Source organism: Poecile atricapillus, chromosome Z, assembly GCF_030490865.1.
Source record: "Poecile atricapillus isolate bPoeAtr1 chromosome Z, bPoeAtr1.hap1, whole genome shotgun sequence".
In the NCBI taxonomy this organism is placed as follows: Eukaryota; Metazoa; Chordata; class Aves; order Passeriformes; family Paridae; genus Poecile; species Poecile atricapillus.
This window is the reverse complement of record NC_081289.1, coordinates 46,625,320-46,644,065: the sequence shown is the minus strand read 5'-3', so window position 1 is coordinate 46,644,065 and position 18,746 is coordinate 46,625,320. Positions and strand designations below refer to the sequence as shown.

The 18,746-nt window shown below is 38.8% G+C and overlaps 1 protein-coding gene across 2 annotated transcripts in view; it reads left to right on the top strand.

Moving 5' to 3' along the window:
• The window catches only part of LOC131573486 (transmembrane protein 117-like), a 178,816-nt gene that overhangs the window by 144,349 nt on the left and 15,721 nt on the right, over positions 1-18,746 (top strand). The gene's annotated exons all lie outside the window — the stretch shown is intronic.

Here is an 18,746-nt window from a genome sequence, read left to right as displayed (position 1 = left end):
TTGTACTAGTGCACAGTACATGTGGAAGGTGAAGAGAATACTGTAATTCAGTTTTGTTTTCCAATGTCCACCACTGTTCTGTGCTCACTGTGGTTCATGGTTGGAACTGGGAAGATAAGAAAGGAAATACTGTTTTTCTCATAATACTGCTTTTCTCATAAGATTTCTGGTGCTTCATTTTCTCTGCCTCTGAATTTTATGTTTTGCTTGATGATTCAAAAAGATTCAAGAGAATGTATAATAAATTATTGTACTTTACACAGCTGTAATGAAAGTATGAATGAAAATGCAGGATGTATCAAGCTATACTGAATTTGATATTTCATGCAGGGTAGAAAAAAAGAGCTGTCTTCATATAAAATAACTACTAAACCATTCTTTTGGCTTTGAAAAATGTAATTCCAGTATTTTGACCTTAGAGTTGCTGAATATAGAGAAAAATCTTAGGTGAAGCAGCTTGTACTGAGCACTCTTCCATATTTTTATAACACAAAGCAAGAGGCTCTTTTTAATTGCATTTCTAAGTGACATTTGTGTGATTGAGTTATTTATTTACTTGAAGTTATTTATTTGGACTGTGAAAATATGTTGGCATGTTTTATTTACAATGTAGTTCTAGGATTGCTACTGCAATAATCTCATGTTGGGAGAGCAAAGTATTAAATCACATAGAATCACAGAATGAGCCAGGTTGGAAGGGACCAGAGTGGGACATCTGGTCCAACCTCCCTGCTCAAGCAGAGTAATCCTAGAGCACATTGCACAGGGTTGTGTCCAGACAGCTCTTGAATATCTCCAGTGAGGAGACTCCACAACTTCTCTGGACTCCAGTGCTCGGTTGAAGTTTTTCCTCATATTCAGGTGGAACTTCATCAGTTTCTGCCCATTGCCTCTTGTCCTATTGCTTGGAACCACCAAGAAGAGCCCAGCTTTCTCCTTTTAACACCTTCCCTTCAGCTACTGACAGACATTGATAAGGTCATCTCTCAGAAGTGAACTTAGCAATACGGGCAGGTGACCAGTGACAGGTTTTCTGGATGAGCCAGGGCAGGAGGAAATTTGCCTTTAATAAAACTGATGAGAGATCCAGCTCCATTACTGGTGCAGGTTTTACAGGGAGGAGCCATATACCCTGGACTACTTTTGTCAGAATTATGTGGAGTGTTTCATTCCTCTCAGAGTATATTGCTCTTCCTAGCAGATTTTAGACACGCCTGTCAAACAGCATTACAGAAATGGATAACCATTTTGAAGACACACTTGTACTCAGCTAATTGTGCAATGTTTGCTGAAGAATCCTGCTGTGAGGTCTGGCTCTGTTGTACTGTATCTCCCGTGGCCTTCAGATCTGTGAAGGAGAAGGGACAGGTTCAAGTGGGGTGACTTTGTGAGAAAGCTTTCTGTAGCAAGTAATAGATTTTCCTTACTGCAGTCTCTCACACAGTAAAGACTTCCCCCTCTTCTTTTGTCCTTTCTACTTCCTCATCTATCTGTGGATTGTGGAAGTGTTCCTTATCAGTACTGATGTAAAACATTCAAAAATCATCCTGAAAATAAAAGTGAATTAAAGAACTAGAAAGGAACAGTCTTCTGTCAGTCTTCTACAGATTCACATTTTTGTACTTGCTATGAAATTCAAATTACATACCTGAGTATATTCCTAAATACCATTTAACCAAAAAAAAAAATCCAGTGTTTCTCATACCATTATTGGCATCATGGCATTTCTTTGTAGTGGGTCAGATGTGGATCTTTCTTGCCTGTCCTAGATTTCTCTACTTGAATCTGCCTCTAGAGCTGCTACTTATGGATTTATAGCTGCACTGAATTCCTTAGTCCCAAAATGCTGTTGTTTTTTTTTTCCTGAGAGTCACTGCCTTGAATAATATCAAGTCTCTTTCTCCTTTCAATTTTGAACACAGAAGAGTGCTCTCCTGAGCTTCACTTTCATCCATCAGGCACCTGTTTTCTTTTAGTTTTCCTGTATCATCTCTCTGTGACTGGTAACAAGGGAGTGAGTTATTGTGTATTAAGAGGGACAAGTTAGTGTGATCCCAGAAATGGCCAGCTCAGGAACAAGCTTATAGAAATGGAGTGTCCTACAGAGTGAAATGTAGAGGGAAGTGAGGCCCTGAGTAACCAGGGCATGGAGTCTCCACACCTCCTTCACTTTGTTGTTTTCTAAGGACAAGGCAAAGAGAATGGAAATTTATTATACTTACAGGTCACAGCATGAAATAATGCATTGGTAATCCAATGGTTTCCTTTTAAAGGAAAACACTTTAAAGTTTAATGAAAGTACAGGCAGTGTTTACGTAAAAGGGTGATGAGGGGAAAAAAGCATTGATATGTGCAATTAAAACCCAGAAGTTTCTGTTTAAATACTTTCAAGATCTAGTGGGATATATAAATTCCTTCTAAAAATCCATGAAACATCCTTTTGCCCCCTTTCCAGACCCTGCTAAAAAGTACAGTTTATTTCTTCAAGTCATTCAGTTACTTTGGGACTAAGAAAATTGTAAGTAAAATAATTTTTTGCTGAGAAAAGGTGGGTGTATTTTGTCCTTTATTGTACATTACCTACCTTACCATTTTAACGAGCTGTCTGGTTTTTCTTGCAGTGTTACCATTCTGTGCTTGTCTAGTTTGATAGCTGGCACCATCATTTCATGCTATGGATTTTATTAAACAAGACATGTGAAGTACAATATTTTTAAGTACATTTCACTCTTTATACTGATTGCAGATGGGTAAATTTTGCTGGGATGCATTATATTTATCTCAGGCATTATAAATTCAACTCCAGTGTTTTCTTCAGCCGCTGTAACATGGTGTATTTGTGATGACCTGAATCCTCCTGTGCCAATTTACACCGGCTGAGGGCTGAGCCCTTTTTTTAGCTCTGTCACTTAGTTCCTCATTTGCAGAAGAGGAACAACTGTAGTTCTTTTCTTTCACCAGTTGTGTGATGGTCTGCTTAAGCCCCCAAGGTGCTCAGTGAAGGAGGCTGTCTGACTGGGTACAATTTCTAGTGTAATCAGGCACCGGTCCCAGCTTGAGCCTCTTGGCTCTAAGAGGACTACACACAAAATGAATTAGCTGGAAAAGCTTCTCATTTGTCACAGTCATTCCCTTTTACCCTGACAATGGGTATATGCCTTACATGTGACACTGAGGCCCTTCCTTGGCAGCACTGGTATTTGCCTGAAATAACAAAGCAGCTGTCTAAAAGCAGACCCAACTTTTTCATATACTGCCCTTGGAAACTAACATATCCAGCCCAAATTCACAGAAAAATATGCACTTATAGGAACAAGAAAATCTGGGAATTGTTTGCAAGTCTTTCATGGGACTATTTTCATCTTTAATAGCAAAGAGAGCCTTTTCATAGATTCTGCTGTAATCAGTGTGTGATAGGCTTTGTTATTGCTGGGTGTAAGAAAAATTGTATTGCTTAAGAGTATATTGGAGTGGTTTATGTTGATATAACAGTAATGGTGACTGAAATAATTCAGATAATTTCAGCTCTCCACAGCAATGATCTGGAATGTATTATTTGACTGTAGAAATCTGCTTTGTTATGAGTGTTACACAGGATTTTATCTGAAAATGAAAAATCTGAGATAAGACTGAACAGGTTCAGCTGCTTTCTAACTGATAGAATTGCTTGCAATTTTAAAATGCAAGCAGTGAATTAAAAAGAGAGAGATAAACCCCAGTTTGCCATCATTAGACAGAGCACTGCCTCGGCAGCAAGTTTTATGCCCACCCATATTTTACATTTAGCTACATGGAATATTGAACATACAAGACTTACAGACAGGTTGTACAGAGCATACAGATCCACCTATCAATAATACTGAGTTCAAGTAAGAAGAGGGAACAAGACCAGCTTGGTTGCTCTTAATCGAACCTTAGAGGGGAAAAGGAACAAGAGCATACTTGTTCATATTGTTAGTTTAGCTGAGTTATTTATTTCTTCAAAGCTGATTGAATGGCGATGTTCGTACTTCCTCAAAAAGTTTGAAGCTTATAATATGTAACATTAACAAAAAGACTGAATTACTTTTATTGCCTTTGACTTCTTCTAACATGCTATAAAGCTGCTGCTTTTATTTGTATGACAAAGCAGACATATTTAATTACTGAGTGTCTTCAGATATCAAATACATTAGATATTTTTGCATCTGTGTGAATCCAGACTTTACTGAGCACATCAATAAATAATTTGTTTTCTTATGTGTAGAGGAGGGGAGGTATTCCCTAGTGCTTTTAGTGATTTGAAATTATAGGCTGTGATGGTTTCTGAGTTTCAACTACCATTTAATTACTCAACTATACTGTCTTTGGCATCATTTCCCTGTGGGTCATAGGTGTTGTGCAAGTGTGGCCTTCAGTCAATAAGGTTTCTAGTTTCCTACAGGTGGGAAGCTAAAAAGTTTCCTTCTTCTGGAATCTGACCATGTTTGCTTCTCCACCATGTAGTGCTTTTTAGGGAAAGGAGATTCCTCAGAAAAACACCAGGTCTGATAGATATATAAATTGGGCACCAGCACTGCATAACACAGTGTAATTTCTGTGTTTCCCACTGGAGCAGCAAAACAACTAAGTCAATGTGGGAAATGAATAAATAGAAACTTCCACAGATACTGAAGGGTTTGATCTGCAGCCCTGGAAAGAGCTGGGGTTAATGTAGTGATAAAAGTACACAGACATTAAGCAGAGAAATCATAAACTTATGTTCTTATAGTTGTAAGTAAGAATATGCCTTAAGTATGAAATTGTGTTGGGTAGGACAGTGAAGAGTTTTGAATTGTAATAGTATGATTTATAGAGCAGGCTCAGGACTTAGAAGTTATAATAGAGATGTGTGTGTACGTGACCTAATGGTTTATTGCAGGAAGATCAGATGAGTGCAGCAGAATTTAGCAAAAGTGACAGGTTAGTAATAAAAAACAAACTTCATGTTAACTGTCTATTGGACCAAAATGCTGTACATTGCTGTGTGAAGAAGAAACTAGCTACTACCTTTGAGCTATGGCTGACTTGTTGCTTCTCTCCAAATCTCATACCTTCGAGGCTGATCTCTTATCTGATTTATTTGGGCAATAAATAATCTAAATAGCACAGTGGTCCCATCCCTCATTATTTACGGCACGACAAGTCAACATGCCTATAGAGTCTCCCAAATAGTCTCAGCAGTGTCCTGCAGCTGACTTTGGACTGTGCTATGCCTCAGCTGGTCCCCAAATAATTAATCTCTCTTTATCCCTTCCTAGTACCCAGAAAGTATTTGCAATATAATTTTTCATTAAATTCCTTACAGCCCTGCCTGGGCCAACGGTGTAGGGATATCAATACGTCATCACTCTTGTTCAAATGGTCTGAGCAGAGACAAAGGTGATGTTGATCAAACTGGGAAAGAGCTGTAGTTTTCACCTCACTCTCCCCAACACTTGTTTGATTGCTGCAGTAGCCAGTAATGCTGAATTTGTCTTGATACCTCTAGTGCCAGAATGACACAGCCTCAGGTAGTGTGTGATGGTACCATGTGCTTTCATCTCCCGCTTCATTAGCAGAGAGGGCAGCCACAGGCATGGAGAGGTCTATCCATTAACAACCAATGCCAGGTGGAGCTGTCAGAGCCTCTGAAATCAGTCACAGCAGGCATGGAATCCACTTCTCCCTGGATGAAAATAGCTGAATTAAAGAGCTGCTTTCAGGACTGGCTCTGGGGAAGGCAGCATGTGTCCTAAGGCAGCCCGATGCTGGGAGTGGTTTGAAGCACTTATGAGGGCCATAAGGGAGAAAGAAGCCCAGGCCCAGCAGTCATGGCTGCAGCTCCAAATCTGGCCACCTCCAGCTCATAGCAGACATTTACAAGCAGCTCCCTGTCTCTGCATAAAGATCATGGTGGTTGCAGGATAGTACTGCTGTGCAGGGTAGCATGTCAGCAGAAAGGCTTGAAATTGGCTTAATCCCCTGAAATGGTGTCCCTCCATCCAGCAGCACTGTATGGTGCACCAGAGGCACAGGGAGAGGCACAGACCAAAGGCAGCTGCTGCTGGTGGTGCCTCACTCCCAGGGAAGTATTCATGGTTTCAGTGACCCAACGCTGCCAGGGCTGCTTTTCTGCTGTGGCCAGGCAAATTTTACTCTGTCCTGGCCAACTTTGCTTCTATCTCCTTTTCAGCAATTGTAGAAGCCTCTGGAGCACTGCAGTTCTCAGTGAGTTCATGGCTTGCACCACTGCTGGCATTAACTTAGTGATACAGTCAGTCAGAAGACTTCACTGTAGTTCTGGCTGGAAATGGTCATTTTGTATGTGATTTTATTTCATCTTTCAGGGGAGACGTTGAAGCTCTTCCTTTCATATAAGCCCAGCTTTGATTTCACTCTCCATCAGTTCTCACTGAGATTTGCTGTGATGTTTCCCGCATCACGTAGCACACAAGGAATTAAATGATGGAAATTCGTGGCTAGGTAATCCATTCTATTGCCTGTAGATGAAAATGAGAAAACAGTGTACATCACTTTCTAATGTATCTCACTATGGATTTAAGGATCTAATCCTATAATCCTTCTTGGATGGCTCTTTACTTTTAGTTTCGCTCAGGTGGTTTTTGGGCTTGACTATATACAATGTGCAGAACGCATTTGGTCTATAATGAAATTTCATTCCACTTCAGAACTGTTTGCCCAAAGTGGAGAAATAAATAATTCTCAACAGCAGCACTGATCCCATGTGTAGCCCATGATCTATTAAGGAGGAGGTGGCAGAAAAAAGTGATTAAATGATCTGCTTTATCAGACAGCTAGAGTGAGAGGAAACCAAAAAGATTGTTGTTCTCTGTCAGGAATGCAAATGTACATTTTTATGGTCTTGATTTGGCCTGGTTTTTGCAGACTGTGTGTTGGAGAAAGCTGCCCAGACTTCCCAGACTGTGCCGGGTGACATTTCTGAAGGCAGCTGCTTGGTAGTGCCCCAGACACCTGCAACTGCCACCTCCCAGACAAGAACTGCAGCATGTTCTTTTGGCTGTAAGTTGTGCTTTTGTCCTGACCTTAAGTTGAAAAGCAACAGCTACATCTTCTGAATGAATGTTAAATACCCTTGGGGATGTTTCTGGCATCTGGGCCAAACAATTACTGCACTAATCTAAATTACACAAACTCTTACTGTTCCTCAAGGTCAGGCTGCAAGGGTTTTCATATCTGGACAATGTGTTCTAAATACAGGGGATTAGAGAAAGAAAAGCATCACACAAACAAGCCTAATATCAGAAATGAGCAGATGATAATTAAAGCAACACAAATACAGTGACAGGTAAAAAATTGTGTTAAAAATGTGACACCATTACTGAAGCTGCAGAATCATGCATTCAGGAATTATGAGATGTCAAAATTAAGTCACCAGTATAAACTTTTCACCCCTATTTTGTGTGTGCATTATGATACAATCTTTAATTATCTATTCACATTACATTCCACAGAATCTCTGTCTCACTTGCTGCACAGGATGAATGGTGTTCACTTAATGAGGAGCTATTCGATATTTTGGTTTACCTTTTCTGTGTAGGCTGTGCCCCCAGGCCGTACTTACTGCACATGATTGGAACCTTGATATGAAGATGAAATCATTCATTTCCTCGTGGACTTTTTTTCTGACACTCATCTCTGTATTTCCTAAGGGCTTCTCAAGCATTAATATATTTATCTTCAAAATAGCCTTCACAACAGGAGTATTATTGTCCATTATTGTCCACATTCTTTACTGAGGCACAAAGATATTAAAGTCAAAGGGGCCCTAATTTGAGATGTCTGAGGACATTATTATGAAAATTCATATTATAACCCATCTCTTATCTGAGCAGTTACCTAATAGAGGGAGGAGGGTCTAGCATATTATTTCATTAGTAACAGACAGAGACACATATTTATTTGATGTAATCTTATATATTATTATACTGACAGCCCTATTTCTCTTATAGCATTCAAACCATTCTAAAAGAAGTTTCTTTGCTTCCTTTGAATGATGCCTATAACTGTGTTATATATCTACCTCCATAAAAAGTCTGGTTACTTTTTTATGCTGATCTTAAAGGAGTACAGCACAATCCTATCTGAATAGTGCCATGCGCTACAGGACTTTCGTTCTCCTCATCAATATTTTGTCAGCTCTTTCTCTCCCAGTGGTGAGAAATATTCAGGTCCAGCTCTCGTTAGTTTCAACACCAGCCACAGGCACTTGTCACTTGTACAAATCTAAGCATAGGTAGGGTGGGAAGGTAAGCCTACACGGGAAAAAAAACAGTTTAGTTCTAGAAATTCACTTAGTATCTCTTAGATGTCTCATAGCAGAGTTGGTTGAGAGATGTGTCATAGCAGAGCTGGTCAAATTCAGTTTCTCCTAGAAGCAATGACTTCTATAACAGGAGGCAAATGTTTTCACATCTGCTACTGCCTCTTGCATTTACACCCCTCTTTCCACACACTTTCCAGCTTGTGCAGCAGATGCAGAGTGCAGGAGAGCTACAGGGGTCTCTTTCACTATATATTTCCACCTCACAATCATAAGTTAGATACTCTTTACTGAAAAAAGGTTCTGTCTTCTGGAGCAAACTCTGTGCAATCCAGTAACTAAGAAAAAAAGTAACTAAAAAAACTAACTAAAAAGTAACTAAAAAAAACGATTGTACCATGCCTACCCACAAGGTACAGGTAACCTTAGCCTGACATCTAGTTCTTGTGTCTTCACCATTGAAATATTCAGGTAGATGCCTTAATGCAGGACTTTCTGTGTGCATAAATCTGATTTTTTAACAAAATGATAGCAATCTCAAAATCAAAAGCCTGCCATATGACTCCAATGTGTCTTATCAGGGTACTGGAACTCTTACCTCCCCTGAAGGGATGTTTTCCATGTGAACAACTGCTAATAGCAGTGTATGCTTCTTCTTCCAATGAGACAGTTCATAAGAAAGAAGATAAACATACTTTGCCTCTGGACTTCACATCTGCTTGTTAAGAGCAGAGAGTGGTGACAATTAGAGTCATGGTGACGGTCCAAATTCCAGAGCCAATGAGGTACTGACACTTTCTTATCATATCCCCAAGCATGGATTTTTCCTTCCTGTCACTTCTAAATCCTCTCTCTGTGTCTCATTTTTGCCCCCATCCTGGGTCTTCCTCATGTCTGGTTCTTTGACATATCCCATTCCAAATTCCAGTTTTCAGGCTTCATGTCTCTCATTTCTAGGCTCAATATTTAGCAAATCCTACTCATGTACCCTGCAGCTACTGTTCAAACCAGAATCCCTTTGTCTCCCTTCCCCCTCTCCCTAATTCAGTCCCTTTTTCCTTGACAAACCAGTCCCAACTTCCTTCTCTGATTCAAGTCTCTCCCCTCTTCCCCACTCCTTTTGCATAGTCTATTCCAATTTACCTATTAAACCTTTGTGTCTCTGTGGTCATTTCCTTTCACAGCATGACCCAGGCTGCACATGGATATGCCAAGCCTTCTGCTCAGCCTCTTAGAGAGGGCTGGTGAGGAGGGAGGAGGACAGTGTTTATCACAGAATAACTTCGGTAGAATAAGACCCTTAAGATCAAATTATTAATCTAACACAGCCAAGTCCACCACTAAGCCTAAGTGTCATCTAAGTGTCTTTTACATACCTCCAGGGATGGGGACTTAATCACTTCCCTGGGCAGCCTGTTCCAGTGCATATAATACAAAGTTTTGCTCTGGCTATGTACAGCTTGAAAAAGGTCTAAATACCTTTACTTTGATTCAACATACAGCTATGTTGTTCTATGTGCAAAAGAAAAAGACCAAAACATTAAAATTAATTTTATAAAACAGTCTCTGCTAAGCTCAGTCTCAGACCCAGACCCAAGTACCCTTCTGCCTCCATCTTCCCCCAGGGCCAGATGCCTAGCTCAAGCTGTACTTGACTAGCTCCAGCTGCACACAGAGTACTTGGGATTAGTAATTAGAGGAAAGCTGGCTCTCTGCCCCTTGGCTGCTGTGCAGGGCCAGCTCAGTCCCTATTTGAGAGCAGCTCAGAGTTCTGCCAGCAGCAGCAGCAGCAGCAGCAGCAGCAAAAAATGGGGAGGATGCTCTGTCTCTCTTCTGAGATTGGCAGTTTCACTAGAGCCTGATACTCTAGGAGCTGAGGGACACTTTGGCATGCTGAGTGATGCACAGTTTGGGAAGATGCTTGCTTCTGAACCTTTGGCTAGATTCTTATAAGTATGAAAATTACTGACTTTTCAAAGGTACCTTAAACTTTTTCAGTTTGGGACAGGGAAGCAAGAGGCACATCTCTGACACAGTTAGTCCCTTGCTGAAGTGTATGTCTCCACTTGAGATATCTCTATAGAGCAAAGCAACTTATTCTCTGTTTGGTCTCACTCTCTGAAGTGATTAAATGGTGCTAGTTGAAAATGTCAAAACCCTAAACCAGAAACATAGAGGCAAATAGAAAAAAAGAAAACAACCTGAGGCACACACCAGGTAGGGGCTGTGTTCAGCCCAAACAGTTATATCTGGAAAAGTTATAAGCAAATGAGATCAGTATGTGCACAAGCCCACTTGCATGATAAGCAGCAGCACTGTGATTTCTGCCTGTTCTGTATGGCACCTGCCACGGTGGTGGCTGGGTGCCCTTGTATATGAATTCCTCTAGTGACATTTTTGATAGCATAATGAGCCCCCAAACACTCTCTTTTCATACTACAAGGGACTTCCTGCATTTCTTTCTGTTGCTTTTATAAAACTAGACTAAGGACTGAGTTTTCTCACTCTGATGCTCTGTGGGAGGGGTCTGACCTGCCAAATTTCAGATTTACAGAGGTGAGATTTTTCCCAGCTCTACAGTACTGTGCTCTGGCATCCTAGCTCCATTTTTAGCCTTCACTGAGATGTGGCTCCAGCTTGATACAACTGTATTGATTTGCAGACAAAATGCCTAGTTCATATTGGTGATGCTCAGAGTCTGAGTGGAGTTGTTATGTAGCCACTTCCATGCAATCTTTCTCAACCCAATTTTTGTATTCATTTTTCTAGCCATTAAAATCTCACCTTTCCTTTACATAGTGCTTAGTGCATAGTGTAGGTATAAGCAACTTTGAACTGTCAAAAAAAAAAAAAGAAAATTAAGTTTTTATTTCCTATACAGATATGGTATAATAATAAATAAATAATGTAAATGTAAAATAAATTTCTACAGTGTGTGCCAATGCAAATATACACAGTTGTGATGTTTCTTCTTGCAAAGTGCACTTCAGAGAGTACTGCTCACTGGGACAGTGAGAGGCAATCTTTCAGGACAGTATTGTCCAGAAAATGCATTTTATCCACTATATCAATTAATGGTATTCTTTGTTTACAAGACACAGATTGCTACTGGAAATTAAGAAAAGTGGTGAGACTATTAAAAAACTATAGCTAAATGACAAGTTCCATTGAGGATAGAAGAACTGTGTCTTTATAGCCACACAGAGAACCATGCAGGCTGGATGGGCCTTCAGGTTGTTTACAAAAATTAAATGAAATTATTACTGTGTTTTATGGCTAAATCATAGATTTCTGTAACATTAAAGTTAGAATGAGAACATGCACTTAGTTTTCCTTAGTTCCAAAAAGGTAGCATATTCTGGTAGAAATCATTGTGCAGAATCATAAAAAGATAAAAGTAGACATCAGTTATTTGATTGGCAATTGCTCTTATATCATGGAAATCTGCAAACACTTTCAGTGCTTTTTTCAGAGAAGTAGAATGTTGTCATTAGTGCCAATTAAGTAGTAAGCCTCTGATAATTCTCCTTTCTGTCAAACAATCTGTTTCATGGGGCTTCACTCTCTTCATTAGCAAGAGGATTTCCATGTATCTAGTATGAGTTCATTGGAAACAATTACGTATTTAGAATTAGGCATGAGGCAATGTAAAACAGTAGTATGTTTATCAGAAGGAAATAGTTCTGCTTGCTTCTTGAATGGCTACTACAAAAGTTAAATGAGAGCTACTTTCCTCGAATTTTGACTCAGCATTTAAAGCAATTGTCAGCTGACTGCAGGAAAACTCAGAAGAGAATTGGGAATGAGAGGCAGAAAATATATTAATATTTTAGGAAGGAGCATTTAAATACTAATACTAGTTCTTATTCTGAGTTCCTAACAAAAGGCTTGGTCATTCTAAGTGACTGTTAAGGTGTAGTCAATACTTTGATCTGTCTTTATATTGGTCAAGAATACAAGATGGGGAAATGTTAAAATGAATTTTGTGTCCATGAGCATTATGTAGCTCCCTGTGCTATGTTCTTATAGGAGCTTCTAATTTTCTTTGGCTCAGTTGAGCAAAAACTTTTAAAAAATTCTTTTCTGGTCAGTGGTTTTTGTAGCCTAGATCAGGGAAGTCTGCCATTTGTGAATGAGATTTGAAGTAGAAAGAATATGAACTGGAGCTTTCAGCTCTTTTCAGCATCTGCAAGGTCTAGCAGGGTCTTTGCTGTAGTACATGAGAAATGTTATTTTATTAGTAACTCAGCTTTTGAATTTTTGCTTGCAGAATCCAGTGAAATTGCATTTTGGGCAGATCAGACCATTTGGTCAACCTCTGCTGTCAGGCATGCTGATGCAGACCAATAGCCCAGTAGTCTTTAATTTCTAAATAGTACATTTCTGTAATAATAACCCATCATGTGGTTCTGGATCTTTTCCCTGCATTGTGACTCTCCAACTCTGATTATAGATTCTTTGAAATTGCAGTAGCACTTGTTATAATCTGGTTTGCTCATATTTCTTTCATACTTGAATATCTTGAAGCCATGCTGTGTACATGCAAACTGGAGAAACCTCACAAAAATGTACTGTGTCTGAGGAGACATCAAAGCAATGATTTCCATTTTCTTTTAAAAACATGGCAGCAACCCTATTGTTCTCTGGGCTCTAATTGTATTTACATAATTAACAGCAGAAGTATTCAGCCAAGTCAACATATAGCAGGTAGCACTTCTTCAAACTCTAAATATGTTTTGTATGCATTTCTCATGTACCAAACTGCAACATTTAAGTGTGCAGTTTCTATCTATTCATTATTTTGGTAAATGTAGATTGCCTGGGACCCTCTGATGAATAATTATGTGTTTGAATGAGCACAGCAACTTCAGTAGCAGACATTTGTTCTATAGACATTTTAGAAGAATTATAATTGATGCTTTTTTTATCACTGAATGAAAGAAAGATAAAAGTGCTGCTATAAACTGAAAGTTGAAATAAATTATGTAAAATACATAATTCGCATAATGACTGTCCCTTTATAAATGTTCGTATTAAGTAACCATATCATTTGGGATAATTCCTCCTTGAGGAATGCTGTGAAAGAACAGCTCATTCATTATCTTGACTCAGTAAATTGTTCTAAAACAGCTCCTCTGATGAGAAAATTGATCTAGCATTTCTTTAAATTATTGAAAATAATGCTTGAATTCTATACTTTCCTGTTCAGAAGGTTTCAATAACTGTGTCCACTATATGGTTTTGACTAGTTAAACTGGAGCTCCCCCCAAAAAACACACACATCTACCTCTTGTCTGCATGCATATACACATGCAGAATCTTGCTTTAAAACTCCACCTGGTCTATTCATCAGACTGACAGAATAATCACTCAGCTGCTGTAACGTAGCTCCCCTGATTTATTGATGGCAGTAATTAAAAGTTTTGGAGTTTGGAAGTTTGGAAGCCATTCACTTATCTGCAGACAAGATCCTTTGTCTACTCCTCATGCCCTCATAAGAGTGTCTCTGAGAACAGGCAGTGTCATTTCCCAAAATTTTGGTCAGGTAAGTTCCTAAAATGAAAAATATGTACTTATGAATTAAGTCTATCCCTTGTAGATGTTACAGAGGAACTTGTGGGAGAAAAGACAGTAAAGGGAAAAGAATTTAAGTGTTATTGTTTGTGGCAAAGATTAGAGAGACACAGGGTTATATGGGTAGATGAAAGAGCAAAATTTCTGAAGCAAGAGACCATCTTCCCCTCCAAAAAGAGTGGCTCATGAGGTACTTATGATTTTCCTCAAAGAAAATTCTCTCTGAATGGAAGTTAGCAAGTTGTCTTCCAAAAGTAGCATCAGCAGCAAGGGGGGAAAGAAATTTCTTGCAGATCAAAAGGCTAAATAGAAGGGTTGCAGGAGGACATCCTTCAGAAGCGTCTGTTAGTTTGGATAAGCTTCTGCCAAGAGCTGTATATATGATTTCTTACCTACACTGAATTTCCACTTTTGAGCTTTTCCACTCTGTCTTACTCTGTCTCATTTTTCTTTTTTTTTTTTTTTTTTTTTTTTTTTAATTTTAATTCAGCTTTACCTTATGGTCAGCATAGTTGCTATAATTGGATTCAAATCTCACTAAGAGAACAATTCATCATATACCACCAGCCTCTGATTTTGTCTTTGAGATTCGAAAAGACACTTTAATAACATTCTCTCTGCTCCCAAGGATTTTGATGGGAGAACAGTTTTGAAATTCAGACCAAACAGTTGTGTTTGCCAAGACCAGGGTGAGTTTGTGCAATTAGAACTTGGTTCACTGTGTTTTTGACAACTCTCCCAGGAGGTTTCTAAACACTGAAAACCTTTTAGGATGAAGTTCATGTTTTCTGCATGTGCTTGGCAAAGGCAGATATATTGCTCTAGTATAAAAAGCTGAAATTGCGTTTTTCCTCTCATGCACAGGAAGTGAGTTTTGCATTGGGCATCAGAGAGGAGGCTGCAGAAATAGTTATCTTCCCTAATTTTTATTCACATTGAAGACTATCCTTTTGGGTTATGATATTGTTCATTCTCTAAGAGATGTAATTGATGTCTGTATAACATAGCATCACTTCCTCAAGAGATCAGAAAATGAATGGATTTTTGGGGAGGGGAGGGTAGATAAGAAAGAGACAGATTAAGCAAATAATTCTGCAACTATTAAGTGATGTACACTCTCTAATAAGAGGATATGTCATGTCACTGAACTGCAGTGAATGGCTAATGCAATGCTGTTTACTCAATGGAAGATACAGTATAATAATTCCAGCAACACGCTACTTTTTTGTAGCATCTTATTTACCAATAATAATAATAATAAAACTAGTAGACCTGTAGTTACATAGGGGGAATTATTGTTTTCTTATTTTCCTCAGCTCCTGGAATAGATGTGCCTAATGGCCACACCACAGCCATTGGGGATAAAACTGGAGGCAGAGGGATAGCATGGTGATGGGGCTCAGGAATGGGATAAGTTGCCTTCAGGAAATGAAGTTCTGTTTGCAAAAAATATGCTGCTGCTGCAGATCCTACTAGCAGGCTTAAACTCAGGACACAGAAAATACTTAAACTTCAGCTTAAAAAAACAAACCAGAGGGAGCTGGGGAGACCAAGTATATTCCATATTACTCTTGTCCCTAAAACAAAAATAAGTACAGATATCCATGTTTTGCAATCAGCCTTTCTTCTTACAACATTTGCATACAGTATCCTTTATCTTTCCTTGTATATTAGAAGTGATACATTAATTAGCACAAGTTATGAAGAGGAAAATAATTTTGGAAAGAGTTACTACCTTTTTTTAAGGAAAAGGGAATTCGCATTGACTTGTTTGCAAACCCCACATTTAAATTCATGAGACTTCTCCCTGTGTTCCGTATACATTCAGTGTTTTCACTTAATGTCATCTTCAGCTCTATTATCTTTTCAATATCAGTCAAATGCATCATGTAATACTGGGGTTTTTTTAAATGGAAATTTAATATTACTGTTTCACTACTTTAATTGCAGCAAGATTAACCCTGTGCATGCTATTTTGTTTAGTTACAGCTAAACCAAAACAAGCTGGATGAAAGTTTCAAACTGAGACCATTGGTCCAAATCTGCCACTTCATATCACACTAAATACCCAAGGGCAACTTCTAGTTTTCTTTGGAACCAGACACAAATTCTGGGGACTCAGAACAGGTGATGGTAAAGCTCTTCAGAGCACATCTAATCTGAAGGAATTTTGTCCAGAACAGAGTGACTCCTCAGTCATCCATTTCTAGCATTGATGCAGCTGATTTACTTTCCACCTACAGTGAGCAACACACAGTAATCCCCTTGCTCCAGATGCTCTTTATTTTTATAACACCTCACTAACAGCAAAGCTTAGAGTGAGGAAATACCTGCTCAGGTATTCTACAGCAAATATCTCTTCTCAGGTTTAGGTAATACTAAAAAATGCCATTAAAATTTAAATATCAGGCAACAAGGAAATTCATGTATGTGGATATTTGGAAAGAGGAGGAACAATATACATTTTAATACAGCTGAAGTTAGCTGGAGACAGTTTTCTTAATGTGAAATTACTTTAGAACCCTAGACAGAGCTTGCTGTTCTCAAATAGGTATAAATGGCATTAGCAGTGTTTATAAACCCTGAAATGCCCCAGATACCATTTTACTGTTCAGCTGCAGTATGGGTCTATTTCCTACAATGCAGTGGTATGTGTTTCATTGCATGAACTTCTGCAATGTTCTGATATTGTTGAAGACGATTATACAACAATATATTTAAAATTTATTTTTATTTTCCACATCATAGTCAGATATTTGGTTTTCTAGGGTACCAGAAGGACTGACTCTTCTGTCATGATTTCCCTTGACAGTAGGATCTAGTCTCAGTAAATGTGTAAATATAAGTATTGTGTATTATTAGTGAATGTTCATTTCTCCTATTCACCACAGAAATGACTTCCATAAAGTGTGTCACTGAGGTAGTTAGAAAAACCAGTTACAACTGGCTGGTGGTTTAGGGAAGTTTCAAGTACAGAACAAGATGCAGTTGCTTTACTGGAGCTGATTTCTTTGTCTTTTACAGATACACAATATTGTAACATTAACATTTTATTTAGCGGGTTAACAAACTCAAGAATTAACGGGAAAAGTTTTCACTGGTGTTTCTCATGCAAATGGATTATCTGACAGCTAATAAACTCAACTGAGGTCAGACATGAATGCATGAGTGAGACAGTAAAAGAGTAAAAGCTTACAGAAAATGGAGACACTGAAAGAAAGTCACACAACATTTACTTTTGAGTATCTTTTTTCTAATCAGCATTGTCAGCAGTTGTGAGTAGCTATTCAACAGGTGAGAGTGATTTATGATGAAAAAGAACCTCAGAGTGTCATTTTGGTTGTATGAGACCTCACATTTGCCTGATGGAAAAACTGGTGGATTTGATCCCAGGACATCCTGGGAGTAAGTTCACAGAGGCTGTGCTTTATGTGGCCTGCCACTCCTCAGGAATGGATAATGGGGTTTCACCTTGCTCCTGTTTGACACTAATAAGTACTTAAAGGGTAGCTGTAGGACAGAATAGTCCTTGCCCTCAACAGAGAAATGGTGACCACTGCTGTTCCTGGTCACTGCACATCTCAAGATTTGAGACCTTCTAGTGTCTGTCCTTTTTTGTGGGCTGGCTTGCTTTCAAACAATTTGTTCCTAATGTAAGAAAATTAATAGATAGCCATTCACTCTTTGCACTACAAGCAGTATTTGTCCTTTCAAGAAACTAGCAATGATCACTAAGGACCAGAGCAGTGTTGTGCTAGATGATCCTTAAAGACAGCCAGAATACAACTCCAGTCCTAGAGAATTTCAATGCTAAACAAAATCCCAGAGTTATAACTGGTTAGACAGATGAGTACAAGCAATAGCAACTTTATTGGTCAGGATGCCAGGTAAGCCAGGGTACCTAATTCATGACATCCTAATGTTTTGTCATACAAAATAGAAATATAAAGAAGAATGAGACAGGAAGAGCTCTTCAGCTCATAGAGACCTGCTTAGGAGAAAAAAATCTCTAAATAGAGAAAAAATTATAGCCTGAACTTACAGACTGATTGAAGGAGCAGCTGTCATATAGATAGTCTGTACATAGGGTATTGAAAGATCTAAAAGAATTTGAATGAAAGGAAGTGGCCTGTACTTTATTGGATGAAAGAGAAGAATGTCATGGTCAAAAAAATAGACTAGGAGAATGGTCTTTGCAGCAGCATTTCTGTATCAGTGGAGAACAACACCCATGAAGGCCAGAGGGAAAGGTGCCAATGTAACTGAAGAGCAGATGATGAGAGCCTTGAAAAACATTTTAGCTGTGGGGTTTGGTAGGAATCCTCATATCTGTGACATGTTATGCAAAACAGATCTGCAGTATCAAGGCACTACAATGTTCTGAGGAGTGAATATATGATGATACCCAAGCCATAGTCATGGGGGAAGAGAAGGAGGTGCCATTTGTCATGAACCAGGCATAGATATGGGACTTCCAGTGAAATGCAAGCATTCCTTATTTTAGGTGGACTGACATACTGAGATTACTTTGAGCTTCCTGTGGGAAGGCTAAATACCAATTCAGAAACCAGTTCAGTAATGAATGTTACTGTTTTCAGGGCATGTGCATACACATTTTTGTCTATGCTCAAATTGTGTTAATGTGTAGATTGAAGAGTGCAGAATGCAAAGGGCCTGTTTGGGTCCTATGTGGCCTGGGAATTATTGCCTTTAAATAAGCAGAAATAGATAACAGACCAAAGGATTCTGTAATGATTTTTTTAATGGAAGAAGTCATTCAAGACCAAACATGCATTGATGCTTTCTCATAGAGGGAGTTATTGCTGTCTTCTTATCATTTTCTCAAAGGAGAGAAAAAAGGCAAGATTTG